The sequence below is a fragment of the Panthera leo genome, chromosome C1 (genome assembly GCF_018350215.1).
Source record: "Panthera leo isolate Ple1 chromosome C1, P.leo_Ple1_pat1.1, whole genome shotgun sequence".
Taxonomy (NCBI): Eukaryota; Metazoa; Chordata; class Mammalia; order Carnivora; family Felidae; genus Panthera; species Panthera leo.
The window spans coordinates 115,738,650-115,756,763 of NC_056686.1; the positions used below are offsets into that span (position 1 = coordinate 115,738,650).

At 46.4% G+C, this 18,114-nt stretch overlaps 1 long non-coding RNA gene across 2 annotated transcripts in view; it reads right to left on the reverse strand.

Moving 5' to 3' along the window:
- Positions 1-194: 194 nt before the first annotated feature.
- Positions 195-18,114, reverse strand: part of LOC122227494 — a 35,704-nt gene continuing 17,784 nt past the window's right edge. For both annotated transcript variants that reach the window (XR_006206084.1, XR_006206085.1), the window contains exons 2-3: positions 17,237-17,417; positions 195-408 (exon numbers count right to left, since the gene is read on the reverse strand). This is a non-coding gene — a long non-coding RNA (uncharacterized LOC122227494). The remainder of the gene's footprint in view (positions 409-17,236; positions 17,418-18,114) is intronic.

Genomic DNA, 18,114 nt, shown 5'->3' on the forward strand with positions numbered 1-18,114 from the left:
GCCCCATACGATGAAGTAGGAGCATTTTCTGGTATCGCCAGAGATGCGAGGCAGTGGTAGACAGAGGGGAAACCAAACCCAGAAGTCAACTGGGTGTTGAGTTGTTGACAAAGTGGAGGAACAGCGTTTAAGAAAAAGAAGTCTAATATCCAGTATTAAATTAACTATTAGGTGAAGCTTGGTGTAACCTCCCTGGCTCCTACCCCTGAGTTTTCGATAAACATCTACCACACAGAGTGGCTTTGTGGGTGCGGTTTCTCTTGCTTATGCTACATTAGGACAATAAGGAAAGATACAAATTGTGGAAGTTTTCAAATGTACGTGAAGGGAAACAACAAAACCCCAGGTAGCCATCAGTCAGCCTCCACGGTTATCGACCCATGACAATCGTTGCATTTCTTTCCGCACCTGGAAAAAGAAAGGAAGCTGTCATCCAGTCAACTCTTTCGATAATTTGGTTTCTCTGAGCAAGACTGTCTCCTGAAGAGTGTTGAAAACTTTCATTGGGAGACGTGTAACATCCAGCCGCTTCTCATTTTATGACCGATGCCGCTGACGATCATTGCCCACACCATTATTTCATTAGAAGTTGCAAAATAACGGCATTTTAATTTGATTGTTCCTTCTGCATCTAGTAGCTTCTATAAAGAAAAACTTCTTGTCAACTACTTGATTACCCTGAGGCTCAGTTAGCATGGTAAGAGCAGAATAAATATTGTTACGCACCCTTAATTTGCCAACTTTTGAAATACTGAATAGTTTTCCTAGAATCCAAAGGTTATAAGTGAGGTCTTTCTATTATTATTATTATCATAATTGCTATGTGCTCCTGTATTTAAACATATTTACTGTGTTCAATGTAGTAGTGATTATTTTTATTGATGGTCAAATTGCCCTACACTTAACCAGTAGGAGCCCTTTTGACACAACCCAGTAGTCTTGGAGAGTTTGTTTGCATGGAAAGGAATTAATAACATAGATCTGTTTCACATGTTTGGGTCAAGGCCAGGGCAGAAATAATGGAGCACTTGCAAAAAAAAAAAAAAAAAAAAAAACAGCAGAAAATGCTGTTTTGGCAAAGCCAGAATCCTAGCCAGGAGTAACTAGAAACAAGTGTAAACAGGAATTCGCAAAAACCTTGGTGAAGACATTCGACTTCCCACAGGACATAAAATGGAAGATGGGGCCAATCTTAGCTGGATAATACAGGGAGAGGTGCCCACTGCCAACCTCGGGCTTACGCAGCAGGCCTGTGGCAGTGGTGATATTTTTCTTCCAAACTTTGGCCATCCTATTACCTGCGCCGTTATCCTCTTGGCATGTCCTCTGGTACCTCAAACTCAAGCGCTCCCCACCCCCAGCTCTTTGTCTAACATCTTTTCCAGAAAGCGTCTAGTCATTCTCAGTGAGATATATACCTGTTCATACTAATCTGCTTCACATTCTTGCTTAATTAACAAGCGTGCCCTGACAATTCTGCTAAATGGCCAAAACAAACAGTAACCCTTCAAGGACACAGGATTTTCAAAGCAGCCTGGCAAAGTGGAAATGCTGAGGATCATTCCTCCTGGATTCTAGTCCCAGGCTGCCAATAATTAACCATGTATTCTGGAAAAGCACTTCCTGTCTTTGGGTCTGTGGCCCTGCCTATCTAAGGGGATGAGAGTCTCTCTCTCTCTCTAAAAAAGGATATCTACAAAAACCTACCGTGAACATCATCCATAATGGTGAAAGACTAAATATTTTCATCCTAAAATTGGGAACAAGGCAAGAATGTCTACTCTCTCCACTCTTATTAAAAATCATAGGGGCGCCTGGGTGGCCCAGTCAGCTGAGCATCCGACTTTGGCTCAGCTCATGATCTCGTGGTCTGTGGGTTCAAGCCCCACATGGGGCTCTGTGCTGACAGCTCAGAGACCGGGGCCCACTTCAGATGCTGCATCTCCCTCTCTCTCTGCCCCTCTCCTGCTCACATTCTGTCTCTCCCTCTCTCTCTCAAAAATAAATAAACATTTAAAAAAAGTTGTACTGGAAACCCTAGCCAGAACATTAACAAAGGTGGAAAGGAAGTATACATATTAAAAAGAAAGAAAACTATTCATATTCACAGACAACATAGAAAATTTCTACATAGAGAATTTCAAAGAACAACAGCAAAAAATAAAATAAAATAAAATAAAATAAAATAAAATAAAATAAAATAAAGTAAAATAAAAAAGACTAAGACCTAGGGACTATAAATTATATTAACAAGCGAGTGAATGTCAGGCTGGAGATCTTCAGTGAGTTTTGCAAAGTCACAGGGTACAAGGTCAGCATTTTAAAAATCAATCATATTCTTTAGAAACAAATCATAAGAATAACACCATTTACAATAAGAAAAGAAAGAAAATTAAATACTTAAGTATATCTCTAACAAAACTTTACAGCATCTGTATGCTGAAAATTACAAACCATTAATGAAGGAAACTGAAGAGGACCTAAATAAATGGAGAGGTATATTATATTCATGGACTGGAAGACTCAACATAGTAAAGATGTCAATTCTTCCCAAATGATTAAGACGCAATTTCTACCAAAATCCAAGCCTGAGTTTTCGTGGATATAGACAAGACTACTATAAAATGTATATGAAAAGGCAAAGAAACTAAAATAGCCAAAATAATTTTGAAAAAGAAGAAAAAAGTCATGAGATCCAAACTTCTCAATTTTAAGACCTACTCTAAAGGTACAATAATCAAGATAGTGTGATATTGGTGAAGAAATAGACAGATGGGTCCATGGAACATAATAGGCATTCCAGAAATAGATTCACACAAATATGGCAAGTTGATTTTTGACAAAGATTCGAAGAAAATTCATTGGAGAAAAAATAGCTTTCTTAACAAATAATGTTGGAACAATTGGATGTACAAGAGAGAAAGAAAGAAAGAAAGAAAGAAAGAAAGAAAGAAAGAAAGAAGGAAGGAAGGAAGGAAGGAACTTGACCTAAACTCAACATCTGACATAAACATTAACTCAAAATGGATCATAAATATAAAATTAAACGTTTAAAAGAAAAAAGGAGGGGCACGCCTGAGTGGCTCACTTGGTTAAGTATCTAACTCTTGATTTCAGCTCAGGTCATGATCTCATGGTTTGTGGGATTGAGCTCCATGTCAGGCTCTGCACTGGCAGTGTGGAGCCTGCTTGGGATTCTCTGCTCATGCTTGTTCTCTTTCTCCCCCCACCCCTCTCTCAAAATAAATAAATAAATAGATTTTAAAAAATAAAATAGAAAAAATAGGAGAAAACCATCATGATCACAGGTTAGGCAAAGAATTTGTAAACATGACACCGAAAACGCAGTTTATAAAAAACATATTGATAAATGGGACTTCATCAAAATTAAGAATTTCTATTATTTATTTATTTATTTATTTATTTATTTATTTTAATTCTAGTACAGTTAACATACAGTTATATTAGTTTCAGGTGTACAATATAGTGACTCAGCAATTCCATACATCCCAGTGCTCCTCACAAGAAGTGCACTCCTTAATCCCCACCACCTATTTCACCCATCCCCCCACCCACCTCCCTTCTGGTAAGCATCAGTTTAAAAACTTCTCTGATTTAAAAGACACTGTTAAGAGAATGAAAAGCTAAACCAAAAACTGGGAAAACATATTTGCTAAGTATATATCTAATAAAGGATTTGTATCCAGAATGTATAAAGAACTCTCCAAAGTGAATAATAAGAAAATAAACCACCCAAAATGGGGAAATGTTATAAACAGACACATTACCATCAATGTACCTATGGCCAATAAGCACATGAGAAGATCCTCAATATCATTCATCATTAGAGAAATATAAATGAAAGCCACAGTGAGATGCCATTACACATGCATTAGAATGGCTAATTGGTGGTGGTGGTGGTGGTGGTGGTGCTCAACTGACAATACCTAGTGCTGACAAGTATGCAGTGCAACTGAAACTCTCATACACACTGATGGGAACGCAAAATGGTAGACTTTGGGAAACGGTTTGACAATTTCCTACAAAGTTAAACATATACTTATCATATGAACCAGAAATCCCACTTCTCTGGATTTACCCAAGTGAAATGAAAGCCTATGTTCACACAAAAACCTGTACACAAAGGTTTATTGCGACCTTTCCCCAACTGCCAAAAGTGAAAACCGACCCAAAAGCCCCTCATCTGGTGAATAGATAAACAAACTGCTACAACCGCATGGTGGACTATTACACAGCCATAATAAAGGGGTGAACTACTGATACACCCAACAGCACAGCCACATGGCAACTGCATCGTGCTAAGTGAAAGAAGGCAGACTCCAAGGTTTAACACTTATAATTTCGTTTATGTGACATTTACCAAGACAAAACCACAGGGACGTCGAATCGATTAGTGTTTGTTAGGAGCTGGGATGTGGAGGAATTTGGGGGGATATGGGATCATTCCCCCTCCTGAGTGTGATGACACAACTAGATACTTATTTTAAAAATTGTCAGAAGTAAGCACTGAAGGGGGTGAGTTTTATTTGACTTTTAAAATGGGAAAACACACAAATCTGTGGGGAAAGAGGAAGGGGGGCGTTGGAGGATCTGGCACTGTATATCAATTCCTTTTCTGCCCCTTTATCAAGCATGCACTGAGCCCCTACTCTGCCCCGGGGTGGGGGGTGGAGGTCGGATCTCTCCCAGCTCTGTCATTAGCACCCAACATGGCGCCTCCTGATAGACCACAGGCACCTGGGCCTCCCAAAGCAGCACAAGCTTGGCATCTGTGTCGTCCTCCTGGCCTGAAACAATTGGGCTCCACCGCTCAGCTTTCGAGAATGTGTTTGCTTACAACCCACCAGGAGACCAAAATGAGAGCCCTCCAAAGCAATTTTATCTTCGGTTTTCAGAACAACTTTGCAATCCCTTTATAGAGCCAGCGTGAGACTGCGAATGCACACAGTCTCAGTAATGGAAAAGCAGAGTGGGTGAGGCCAAATCCCTGAGACTCCTCGCTGAGGATTCCTTTGGGTCAGATCCACCTTCCTGCTCTCAAGACAAAAACTTCATAAGTGTATCAGACAGGGCTAGACAGTAGACCTGGCTTTTCTCTAGCATGGACTAATGTCTACCCAGGGATCTTCCTGCCACAGTTTGTCAAGCAAATTCGTCTGTCAAGCAAATTAAAAGTAATTGCTAAACATGTGACCCTGAGCTACTCTATATTCTTGTTACTCTGATCAATCCCACATGCGTCCTGAAATCCGCTAAGGGCGGCCACCTTCTCCATGGCTCCCCAGTGCCAAGAACACAGCCCAGCAGATTCTAGGCTGCTAACAAACAGATGATGAGTCAACAAATGGATGAATTAACGAAAATAAAGCCACTCCAAATTTATTTCTTGAAAGACGTATCTGCTAAGGAAAAGAATGTATTTGCTGAACGCTTCTCCCCAACCGTAGTTGTATCTGAGGAGACAGAGAGAAGGATAAATTCTTCTGATAGGACGAGGTGCGTCCTTTAATAGTTTTCTTGGGTCAAACGTTCTACAGGTGTGCGTACCTCTATGGATCAGGAAGTCTTCTAAGAGCTCTGCCACACACCAGGTAATCTGTGTGACTCGAAGGTCTGCTAGGGTCTGATGTCTAGCAGAAGTGAGCGAAAGCCCTAAGTCCACAGTTCGCGAGGTTGAAAGTTTTCACCGAGATTTCGTAGATCCTAAGGGGCTTACATGGAAATGGCCATTGCTCCTTCTGGACTTGCTTCCACTCGTGCCTTTGCTGTTCTGCACCACATCAGCCCGGCCAGGCCTGAACCTGAGCTTTTTTTTCCCCAGTTCTCTCTCTCAAACACACACACACACACACACACACACACACAGAGGCATACACACGCCACAAAAACGTCCACACAGACCATCGGTGAGTGCCTCAAAGTTCACTGAAGCCTGAGGGAGGGGTTGTCCAGGGAGCGAGCTCCCACAGCACACCGCACAAGAAACTCAGATTGTGCATCAGACCTTCCTGTTCCCCCTCAATGACCGCTTCCCCAGGGACCCCTCCCCTGACAGGCCCCCCTCACTGGGAACTTAGGGTCTCACCACCTTGCCCGCCATCATTCCCTCGTGGGATCCCTGTGTCACTGCGCTCTTAAGGTCTCACCTTCGTTCTCTGTGGTTTTGCAGTCTTTCTACAAAACAAACACAGTGACCTCCCCCAGGAGGGACAGAGGGTCAGATGATAAACTAACTGCTGGTCCTGCACCAAGCGGAACAAGAGCCAGGAAGACGCCCAACCCCTCCCCCACAGAAAAGAACACAAGTCCAAGGCTGCACCTTCCTGGCCTTACCTCACTTCGTGTGTCTAAGTAGTTGGACCTAATCTTCTAGTATCCTGCTCACTCCCTAGTACAGGACTCATTAAACAATTGACCTACATCTTGAATGCATATGTCCCCCCGTGTCCTGCCCTTCTCTCTGACCACAAAAGCCCTCCACCCCCCGCCCCAGGGTCACAGAGCCCTCCCACTCTCCCAGGCTGTCAGGACTCCAGACATCACCTACCACCCCCTCAAATTGTGTGCCATCCCTCCGACCTTCTGGGACCTTCTGGGACCTTCTGAGAGCCTCAAGCTCTCAACTTGGGGCTCTGGTAGCAGAGTCGAAAGTCGGGCTGCTTTGGAACTACAAGCAACTTTCATGGGGGCTGGACAGAGAATCCCATCTCTTGCTGGGTGACGGGGCATAGCTGAAGCTCCTGCAGAGTCAGAGAATAGCGGGGTGGCCCATGAGACCAGGACCGTTGCTCAGTGGACCCTCACAGGACCCAGGTGCAACTTAGAGGCACTTTATTTCTATTTGTCAGAAAAGTAATCCTGATAAGACTTTGTTAGGTTAAGATGTTTGACTGCCATCTACTGGAAATGTGTAATAAATGTCCACACGTACCAAGTGAATGGCACCTCCTTAGGTGTGGAGCTATTGTGCAGTGGACATCCCGCACAACGGTCTAACGACCCGTCCTTATCCCAAAGGACAGGCTCTAGTGACAGACACGGCAGACACCAGGAAGGGCCGTGCGCACAGTACAACATCTTACCATTGGCACAGCAAAGCCGTGTGCCCTTCACCATGTGCCCAGACCCTTGCTGAGTCCAAGAATAATTAAATGGGGGAGAAGACAGGGGTGTCCTCGTGATAGGCTCAACCTCTGAAAAAAAGAAAACAATGTCCTGGAAAAATTACCGTCACATAGATTGAGATCATAAAGCTGCAATGAAACCGTACCCCGGAGAGAAGTCAGACCAGGGTCCACGTATTAACTGTGGCTTTTATTTTCTGTAGTCTGATGCTTTGATGTCTGGAGCCAGGCCAAGTCTGGAGGGACTGTCTCTCCTGGGAGCAGCCAATTCCTTGAGATAAGAAACTCACCTGCGAGGGCACTTTACAAATACAAGCCATCCAATCCAGGGCCCGCACCCACCACCTCCTCCCGCAAGTTCTCACAGGGCTCTCAAACTCTGGGCCACCATCCTCCTGCCCCAAACACCCCAGCGCCAGGTACCAGACAATCAGGGACACCCCCAATGACAATATTCAAAGGAGCCAACGGTAAACCTATAGACTCTGGCTCACACATTCCTCAGAAATCACAGTAAAGCCTCGGGCCCCTGACTTCCCCTTGCTCCCTCTGCCTCCCGGCCGACCCATGCCTCCCCCTGTCGCCCCGTGGGTGCCACAAGTCCCTCCCCCTGCGAACCGAGAGAAACAAACTATCTTTCCCACGACAGTCATCTTCTGACCTTTTGGACGCGACTCCAATTTTCTCTTAAGACACCACATTTTCGAATGCCCTGTAATCAACGTATTTGACGGATGCCCATTTTCAAAATGAACTTCCGTGGAATTCAACTGTCCCGGCTCGGGCTCCGCCTCAGATCCTACTAGGCTCCAGCCACCTGTCCCACCTGGAGCCACCCGACTCCTCACTTGTCCGGGGGCTGCACCCTGCGCCCCATGCCTGCTCTTCTTTCTTTCCTGGCATTCGCTACACCATCTGCCTGATTTGCCTCCGGCAAACATTTGAAACTAAGTCTCTTTCTAAGTTTATTTACTTATTTTGAGAGACATGCACGTGAGCACGGGAGGGGCAGAGAGAGAGAGAGAGAGAGAGGGAGAGACAATCCCCAGCAGGCTCCAAGCTGTTGGCGAAGAGCCTGACGCGGGGCTCGATCTCCCGAACCGCGACATCATGACCTGAGCCGAGACCAAGAGTTGGATGCTTAACCGACTGAGCCACCCAGGTGCCCCCAAACTAAATCTCTTATTTAAAAAAATTTTTTTAATGTTTATTTATTTTTGAGACAGGAAAAGACAGCATGAACGGGGGAGGGTCAGAGAGAGAGGGAGACGCAGAATCGGAAGCAGGTTCCAGGCTCTGAGCCGTCAGCACAGACCCTGACGCGGGGCTCGAACTCACGGACCGTGAGATCATGACCTGAGCCGAAGTCGGATGCTTAACCGACTGAGCCACCCAGCCGCCCCCTAAATCTCTTATTTTAAAAGGACATTTTCTCACACTCTAGCTGAGTCCCTCCTTTTGGGGGGCAGTGAAACACACTGAGGGCTCCCCGTTCCGGATCTGGAATTTATCCCTGCATCGCCCTTCAGTAACGTGCGGTGTCAGGCAAGTTAGGGAGTGGATGTGGGATTTAAGAACAAGAACGTGGGAACCAGCCTGTCTGGGCTTCACTTCTAGATCTTCCCCTTACCAGCAGGGTAAGACTCAGCAAGTTTCTTACCCTCCCTGCGTCTCAGTTTCCCCATCTGTGAGGCGGGGGGTAATAATAATAAACCCCGCTTCACGGGGTTAAATAGGTAAGTCTACATGCAGTGCTAAAAGCAGCCCCTGGCAGGTAAGTAAGTGCTAGCTGTGGTTAGCCAACGTTTAAAAGAGTCATGTGTCCCAACTGTGATGGGCATTGAGGAGGGCACCTGTTGGGATGAGCACTGAGTGTCGTCTGGAAACCAATTTGACAATAAGTTACATTTACTACAAAAATAAATAAATAAATGAAGCAGACAACACAAATAGAACTGCTCCTCGTGCTGTGGTGAGGACGAAATGTCACCAGTCAGAGCAAGTGCGAAGCCCAAGAGCCACTAGCTACTGTCCTTGTTACTGTGGCCATCCGAATCCCGCTCCCCTGCAGGGACCAGCTCGAGCCCATCTCTGAAGAGCCTTCTCTGCACCAGCCCCCTCCGGACTCTCTCTTTCGAAACAACCATGAGCACTTCCCATCTCCTGTCGTCTCCTGGTCTCCGTCTCCTCCATGGGTGCCCCTGCCCCTTTAGCTAAGTTCCTCGAAGGCCATCAGTGAGCCCATCAGTGAGCCCGTGCACCTTTCCTGAAGTTAAGGCGGGGACTAGCCCCTCTCGGGTTTCTAACTCCTGAGAGTGTGAATTACCACCCACCGGCCAAAAATGGAGGATCTTTGATCCTTTGCCGTGGAGTAAATTTTGGGACTTGGACCTCACCTAACACCAGCGGGGGTGAGGGACACAAGAGAAAACAAACAAAGATGCCCTATACTTAGGTCTCAGGACAGATACACTGGTACAAGGGGCATCGCAGGCTTGACCATAAGAATACCCCACAGCGTGGTCGTTTGGTGTGGCTGACACACTATTTCCTTAGACTCTGAATGAGAATGCTCTTAGATGCTTTCTAGTTTGCCACAGTCCCCGCTCTTCCCTAATACATTAAGTTACCTCTCCAGCCACCACAGCCTCAGAGTTTATGATCCCTGCCACTTGCCTAGAGTTCAAGAAAACAATGGACTTATATTCTAGCAATCTGGCTTTTTACCATGCATTCCTAAATGTATTTTTTTCGCTAAAGTTATCCATTTCCCCCTGGGGGCTCTAGTAACGGTTCTGAGGGAGGTCATGAGAAAACTTGAGGGGCTAGCCTCTTTGTATCCTGCTTTGCAGGTAGACACAATGGCCATTCAATACTCCGTTGCTTTGAAATGCGATAAAAAGAGGAGCCCCAACCGCAGGGTCCTTGGACCTCCTCCAAAAGACCCCAGGTGGGTCCCAGCTCTAGAATCTCCAGTTTTCTCAGAGCCTAAAGCCTTGGGAGCAGAGAGTCAGGACGGCCTGGTGCTGGCTCAGATCCCAGAGGGGATGTGGAACCCGGGATCACTAAAGGCATTAGCTATTCATCTAATGTAATCACCACAGATTGTATCCACAGGGACTGACTGGATGGAGTTAAGAAGCTTCAGGATAAGTGGATACATTTCTGATTAGAGTTTCTCAGCCCTTAGCTACTGAGTGTAATAAAAGTCATCACTGGGGGGGAGGGGGAAGAAGGGAGGGAGGGAGAGACAAGAATGGCAGGCAGGCAGGCAATAGGTTAGTCCCACCGCATCTCTAATGGAAGGAGCTCAGGGTCCCTCCATAATTCATTTTCCGCTGGGTTCCTGCAACCTCATAGCCCTCTCCCCAAGGGCTGGCTGCAGCACGACCCCCAGGGATCTTGTTTTTAGCACACGCTCCCCCAGCCCTCACCTCATTTTCACTCCTCACATTGTCCGAGGGCAGGGGTCCCATAAGCTATACTGCTCACACTCTCTCCTTGGGTGATTCAAATTGTACAGCCAGGTCTCAGAAGCCCTGCACCAGGGAAAGGCATACAATATATGCCTCTGTGATAATAAAGACCGCCATTTTGGCGTCTTTCTTTGACGTTCTAAAAAGAGCTTTAGACATTTTGTCACCCATACCACAAAAGGACTCCCAACCTCGCAGTATCCATCTACCCATGACCCATTCACTGATCCCCTACTTTGAGCCCTGCCGTCTACTCTGCACAGGCAACATGAAGATGAAGAAGCAGTTGCCCAAAGAGAGCTCACGGTGCACTAGGGAGCAAAAGACAGGAAAGAGAATTTGAGTGCCATGGGCTCATATGAGGGGTGCCATCGGAGTGCCAAGGGGAGGGTGGCTTAGACAACGGGGGTGGGGGGGGGATCCAGGGAAGGCTTCCTGGAGGAAGTGATATTGAGATGTTCTCCAGAGGGAGCTGGACGGGAAGGGGAGGGGACAACCACATGTCAAATAGCCCCATGCTGTGGCAGAGACAGCTAGTTGACCACCAAATGCATTCCGTCCTCCTGGTTGCCGCCATGTTGCTGGGCATATGTCTGCACAGGGAAGCACCACACTTTCAGCCTCTCTCTGACCTGAGCACAGGTGCAAGGTTGTGAACAGGAGTGATCTGTGCAACCTCTGGATCATCGCCAAGTTAAAATACCGGCCCCTTTTCTGGAAGGGTTTAACCAAAGACATAACACAATTCGTTCGGGGTTTTTTGAAAGTTCCCCTTGGCAGCCAATGTGGAGGGTGAATTGTCAGAAAGAGAGCCGGGAGCCAGGGAAATCGTGAGAAGTTTCCTCCCACTCTCCAGACAAAAGGCATACTGCACTAGCGGAGGAAGAGAGTGGAACAGTAGGGCAGCTGGCATGCAGGAGGCAAAAGGAGAGAGCCAGAATGTCGAGGTGAGAGGGAGGAGGAGTACAAATCCGACCTGGGTGATTGATCTCAGATCTCAAAATAACCACTTCCTAGCCCGTGCTCCCTCCACCATGTCCTCCTCTCCTGCACAGGCTCGGCCCCATGTGAGACAGCAGCCACCCACAGCCAGCACTGCTCTCCTGCTAATGCTGGTGGCCACAAAGACACGTGGGACACCGGCCCGAACATCCCTGAGGAGACGGTCATGAATTCATCAAAGGAACCTCACCAGGCACATCCGATCCTCTGAGGTCACAGAGGAGCCCAAAAAGTTTACCTCCAAGTCCCTCAAGGGCATAGGGAAAGGCACGGAATATCTCCAAGCAACCATCTATAAGACAATGGGATCATACGAGAACATGCGGGATTCCTTTCCAAAACGGTGAGTCAGAGAAGCCCGTCTGACCAGCACAGAGAGCAAAGCTTTAGAAGAGAACAAGAGGGCCCTGCACACACTTCGTGTGTTCGTCCTCTGTCTCCTGACACCTCCACCGGGAGAATTTCTCTCAACCGGAAATAATAACTCAGGGATCAGGGATCTAATGGAGGCTCTTGATCCGGAGTGTGACCTTCCACTTTTCTCTGTTTGTTTTTGAGATTAATCAGACTCTTTACTGGGCTCGTGTCAATAAACAACAGGCTCTTCCAATATATAGCACCTGCACATCCAATATATCCAGGAAAATAAAAATATATCTGCAGGGATTAGTAGCCATGAATCAAGGCAAAGTGCTGTAGATTGTAATAGCCCCAGCCATCCATGTCTCCAGAATGGAAAAGAGGTCAGCCCAACCAGCCCCGGCTCCTGAAAAGGAAATGTTATCTACCCAGCCATATTTGTGACAAATCATTGGCCTGAAGGTTAGCTGCATTTGGATGGCAGCGTCATGCATAAAGACAGGTCTTGAATGCAGAATCTAAGAAACAAAACAAATGCACGAACAAAGAAAAAAAAAAGAAAAACAAACAACAACAACAACCACAAAAACCCAGACTGATAAATACAAATGGTAGCTGCCAGAGGGGAGGTGGGGTGGGAGGTGGGTGAAATGGGTGAAGGGCATGAAGAGTGCATTTCACTTTGATGAGCAACTGAGACATGCATGCAACTGTTGGATCGCTATATTGTACACCTGCAGCTAAAATAGCATGGTATGTTAACTATATGTGGTTAAAGTAATTGATTGATTGGGGTTTTTTTAATACCTCTCAAGGCAGAAACACAAGCCACCAGGGATGAAGAAGAAAAAGGAGGGAAGGAAGACAAGCAGGGAGGAAGGGGGAAGAAAGGAAAGAGGATAAGAAAATACCACCAGGCACACCTGCTCTGCTCCATGGTGTGGTTGGAACATCCCTGGACCTCATGCGGTATGACCGGGCTTCCTGTCCCACGGCCACCTCCTTGGGGCACGGAGCCACCTGATTGCCTCCTCGAGGGACCCCCATTTCTTCAGCTACAATGTGGCAGACTGGGAAGGTAATTGTGAGTAAACCCAACATATGATGGGTGTGGCTTTACAAATCAATAAGGAAAGGACAGCTCACTCAATACACAGTGCTGGAATAATTGATAATTTAAATGGAAAACAGTAGAATCAGATTCCTGTCCCAAACTGCACACAACGAAACCCAGAAGAATTGAAGACCTAAATGTGAAAAGCAAAATTTTAAACTTGTAGACAGGAAAAAAAAAAAAAAAAAATAATAATAATATATATATATATATATATATATATATATATATATAGTATGTTTTAACTCATAAGTATGGCGAACTTTATAAAGAAGTCACAAACAACACAATCCATATAGAAGAACACTGGTAAATTTGACCATATCAAACTTTTTTTTCTAATGTTTTTATTTTAGAGAGACAGAGAGACAGAGCGTGAGCAGGGGAGGAGCAGAGGGAGACGGAGACACAGAATCCGAAGCAGGCTCCAGGCTCTGAGCTGTCAGCACAGAGCCCAACGCGGGGCTTGAACTCATGAGCTGTGAGATCATGACCTGAGCCGAAGTCGGACACTTAACCGACCGAGCCACCCAGGCGCCCCGACAATATCAAACTTTTTAAACTTCTGTACAACAAAGAATGTCATAAACAAAATTAAAAACCAGTCATAGGATGGAGAAAAAAATCATTTTTTTAACGTTTATTTATTTTTGACACAGAGAGAGACAGAGCATGAACGGGGGAGGGTCAGAGAGAGGGAGACACAGAATCTGAAACAGGCTCCAGGCTCTGAGCTGTCAGCACAGAGCCCGACGCAGGGCTCGAACTCACGGACCGCGAGATCATGACCTGAGCCGAAGTCGGCTGCTTAACCGACTGAGCCACCCAGGCGCCCCAAAAATCATTTTTTTTTTTTAAAAGACACGATTCAAAAAAAAAAAAAAACAGGCAGAAAAGGAAAACACTGGCAAGTCGTGGAAGAAGAAACCGAAGGGCCAGTCAGCGTTTGAAAAGATGTAATCAGGATGGCAAGTAGTTAGGAAAATGCAAATTCCAACAGCAATATTCCACAATAAGAAACATGAGAGGAACACTGATAATACCAAGTGTTGGTAAGAATGTGGATGAATAGGAACTCAGTGTAACAAGGAGATGCTGCCTCCTGGGAATGTTGCCATAATTCTCCTTCCCGGAATAATCCTCGGAGAAACTCCCACTTATGTGTACAAGGAGACATGTAGCCAAGAATGTTGCCATAATTCTCCTTCCCAGAATAATGGAATTATCGTTAGAGAAACTCTCACTTCTGTGCACAAGGAGCCATGTGGCCAAGAATGGTGCCCGCAGTTGTGTTTCTAGTAACAAACTGCAAAGACACAAGAGGTCTATCTACAGAAGAGAGACACTAGAGGTCTATCTACAGAAGAATGAATAAATGGCTGGTAGTATATTCATAGAGTGACAGTCCCCACAACTACAGCCGAAGGGGGAAAGCAAGGTGGGGAAGAATACCATTCCGCTGCATTCAGACATTAAACATCGACATTTTCCAACGGCGGTGTATGTTGTCCGTGATACATAGATACATAGTAAGTGTGTAAGACACGCATGGACACCAAGTGTGGAGTGTGGTTTACATCAGGAATGAGACAGAAAAGGATGGGATCAGGGAGGGTGAAACAGGGGAATTAACTGCATCTGGCATATTATATTTCTTAAGACTGTTGAGTCAAGGGGCGCCTGGGTGGCTCAGTCGGTTGAGTGATTGAGCATCTGACTCCTAGTTTACGCTCAGGTCATGATTTCACGGTTTGTGAGCCCGAGTCCCACATTGGGCTCAGGGCTGCTGGTGCGGAGCCTGCTTGGGATTCTCTCTCTGCCCCTTCCCCTGCTCTCTCTCGCTCTCTCTCTCTCTCTCTCAAAATAAAGAAGTAAACTTAAAAAAAAAATTTTTTTAAGACTGTTGGATCAGTAGGGCATATGGTATAATTTATCAAAGCTGGGAGATGGGTACATAATCATTATTGCGTCTCTATTTTCCTGGGTTCTTTAAGACATTTTATGGTACTATTTTTAACAAGAGCTTAGTCTTAATCAGCTTCCCCAAGCGTTTCCAGTGAACTAGCACTACAGTGAATGTTCCCCCAAAGAGATTCCACCATCAAAGGCAGCCTTCTAAATCTCCCATCTTGAGGCTTCACATGCATGCGAGCACATTCAAGGCTCTGAGAAGTCCCGCAGTAAAGAAATTTTGTTTAACTGTGTGGATCTCAGCGTTCCCCAGGTTAAACCTGGAATCCCTTTTCAGCCTCTCACCTTACAGACCTGGGGCTCCTCGGAACATTCTTTGGGAAATGCTGGACTGAAAGAGCTCCAACATTTGTGCTGGGAATCCCGTGTGACGAGTAGCTATCGTATACTGAGAATCTGGTTTGTGAGGCCAGGCTGGTAGGGGGGGAAGAAGACGAGGTAAAACACAGCACCGGTCCCCACGAGTCTGGTGGGTTGCCACAGCTGGAGTGTATTCTGAAGGACAGTGAGAAGAACTCAACACAAGTAATGCTTCCTACGGTTCCAACTCTAGAGGTGTTGCCCTTTGGTCTTTGTCGTCCCGCGTCACCCACCCCCCACAACTGCTTCTCCTCCTGTATGCGCCATTTCAGTCGGTGGCACCCTGTCCTCCAAGTCAACAAAGCCGTGCTGGGCTCCTCCCTCTGTGATCCCTTCCCCTCCACAGCCACCGAGCCTGGCGTCTCGGGGCAGAGTCCACATGTCTGTGGACGGGCCCTGTGCCCGTCTCCTCCATCTGCCAGGCTCCTACTGCCCCTCCTGCCTCCCATGTCTTTCCCCCCAGCACATCCTCCATGCTGCGGGTCACTCTTTCTAAGACACAGAAGTGATCCCAGCACTTTCCCGGGTCCCCGCCACCCTCAAGAGGGAGCCCTTTGCACTATCTGAACCCTGATTCTACCTCCCTCTTCAGCACCCCCTCCCCCCCTCTCTGCAACTTAAACCCGGGCAATTCTAAATCACTCACTGCTGTTCCCAGGACATGCTTCGCACCTCCACGTTTATCTCCTCTCTCTGGAACACTCTTCTACCCTCCTCGGCCTGGCCAGTCACCAGCTCAGACACCACCTTCTGCCGGCACCCTGATTGCCTTCCCATTGGGCCCTCTGTGCTCCTTCAAGGTACCTTTCTCACATGAGAACGCCTTGCAACAAACCAAACAGGCAAAAGCTAACAACTGCTTCTCCAGCGGGGCACGTGACTGGTAAGAAAAGAGAAGAAAGGAGGGAGGTACGTGGACAACTTTCAAAATGTTGCTCCCGGCCCCCTCGGGGTCTTGGCAGATTTAAGTGTTCTAAACATTTTTGACAAATAAAACAAGACAAGTCTAGATTTCAAAATGGGATATCAGATTCCCTCTCGGACTCACAGGAACCATAAAGCATTGTGAAACTTTGAAGTTCATAAAATTTAATATTTTTCTATTATTTTTTTCCCCAATTGACTTCCCTTCTCTCTCCCTCTCAGCACAACTAACAAATCAGATCAAATGAATACGAGCCTCGGCCCCAAGCTGGGGGTCTCCGGGGATCAGGGTGGGTTAGTGAGAATCAGGTGATGAGCTTAGACGAAATAACAGAAGTGTATTCTACTCACTCAGAACTCTCCACTTTTGCAAAGCCCCTTCCCACACTGTGATTCGTCTGGCATTCACGTGCATCATGAAATAAAGACAGCCGGTGTTATGTCCATTTTGCAGAAAGGAAAAGTGAGGCCAGAGAGGTTAAACGGCTGGTTTGAGTATTTGTGGATTGAATTTACAGCTGAAGTGATTGCTCATAATAGTTAACATGCATTATTGACTATATGACAATCACGTTCCAAGCTTTCCATATTTAGTCTCATTTTGTCTTCCCGATCGTGTTTTAAGGCAGACACTCTTATCTTATTATCATCCCCATTTAACAATGAAAAAACTGAGTTCCTCTCCATTCAACCATCACCTCTACACAAGGAGGGAGACTCTATCAGCCATGGTCCTTCGTTATAAGTGACAGAAACTAATCCTCACCACTTTTGAGAGCATATTATTTTCAAAGTAATTGGGCTTAGATGCAAATGGCTTCCCGATATCAGAAAAAAAAAATCTATTGCCTTCATAGCTCATCTTTATCATGTTTTACACTCACTATTGTTTTGTCTGAATCTTCTCTCCTTTTTTAAATAAACTCAAACTTGACAAAGGGCAATAGTCTTCATATAGCTCCCAATTAGGAGTTTGTCATTTCTCACTTGATCCAGAATGTTCTGAAACACCTCTCCGAGTTGTAGTACTTTGGTGAACCTTTTTGAATGAATTTTGCATCCCATCTGGAAAAAAGACAAAGTATGTGGGGTGACTGACGGGCACTCAGGAGGGGACAGAGAGCCACTCTAATGCTGTTGCAGCCAGAAGCAAAGCCCAAGTTCACTGCAGCTGGGGGCTGGCCTCACCCACACCGTCCACAGCCCCACACTCTCCACCCACCACCCAAGGGGACTGAGCAGTCCCTGCTTGCCATTCAGAGCCCTGAGAACCTCCTAACCTGTGAGGTCTAAGTCCCACTCCCAGCCCCAGTAGTGAAGGGGATGCGAAGCTTGAGAATCCCTTTCCAGCTTCGGTAATGGGAGGGGACCCGTAAGGAGGGGAATCTCCCAAACGTGGGCAGGAGCTAATCGATCTGATGGACCCAAGGTCACCTATCCACAGCTCACCCAAAGGCTCACCTGGGACTGTCAGGGCAGTCCACACTTCAACCAGCTATGACCTGGAGGGGCCCTGGGCTGCCCCCAGATGGCCTTTCCTCAATCACATCTCACCTTCTTGGTACCCAGGACAGCAACTAGAACCAAATTATAGAGTGGTGGTGGTTTGTTTTGCCATGACCCTTTTCCCTTCCTCTTTCCTCCTGGATGAAGCCTTCCCTGACCCTGACCCTCTGAGCTCCTGACCCCCTGACCTCCAGCCACAGTAGTTGGATGCTACTCTCACTCTCCTCTATGCATCCCTGGTACATACTTGGGCACA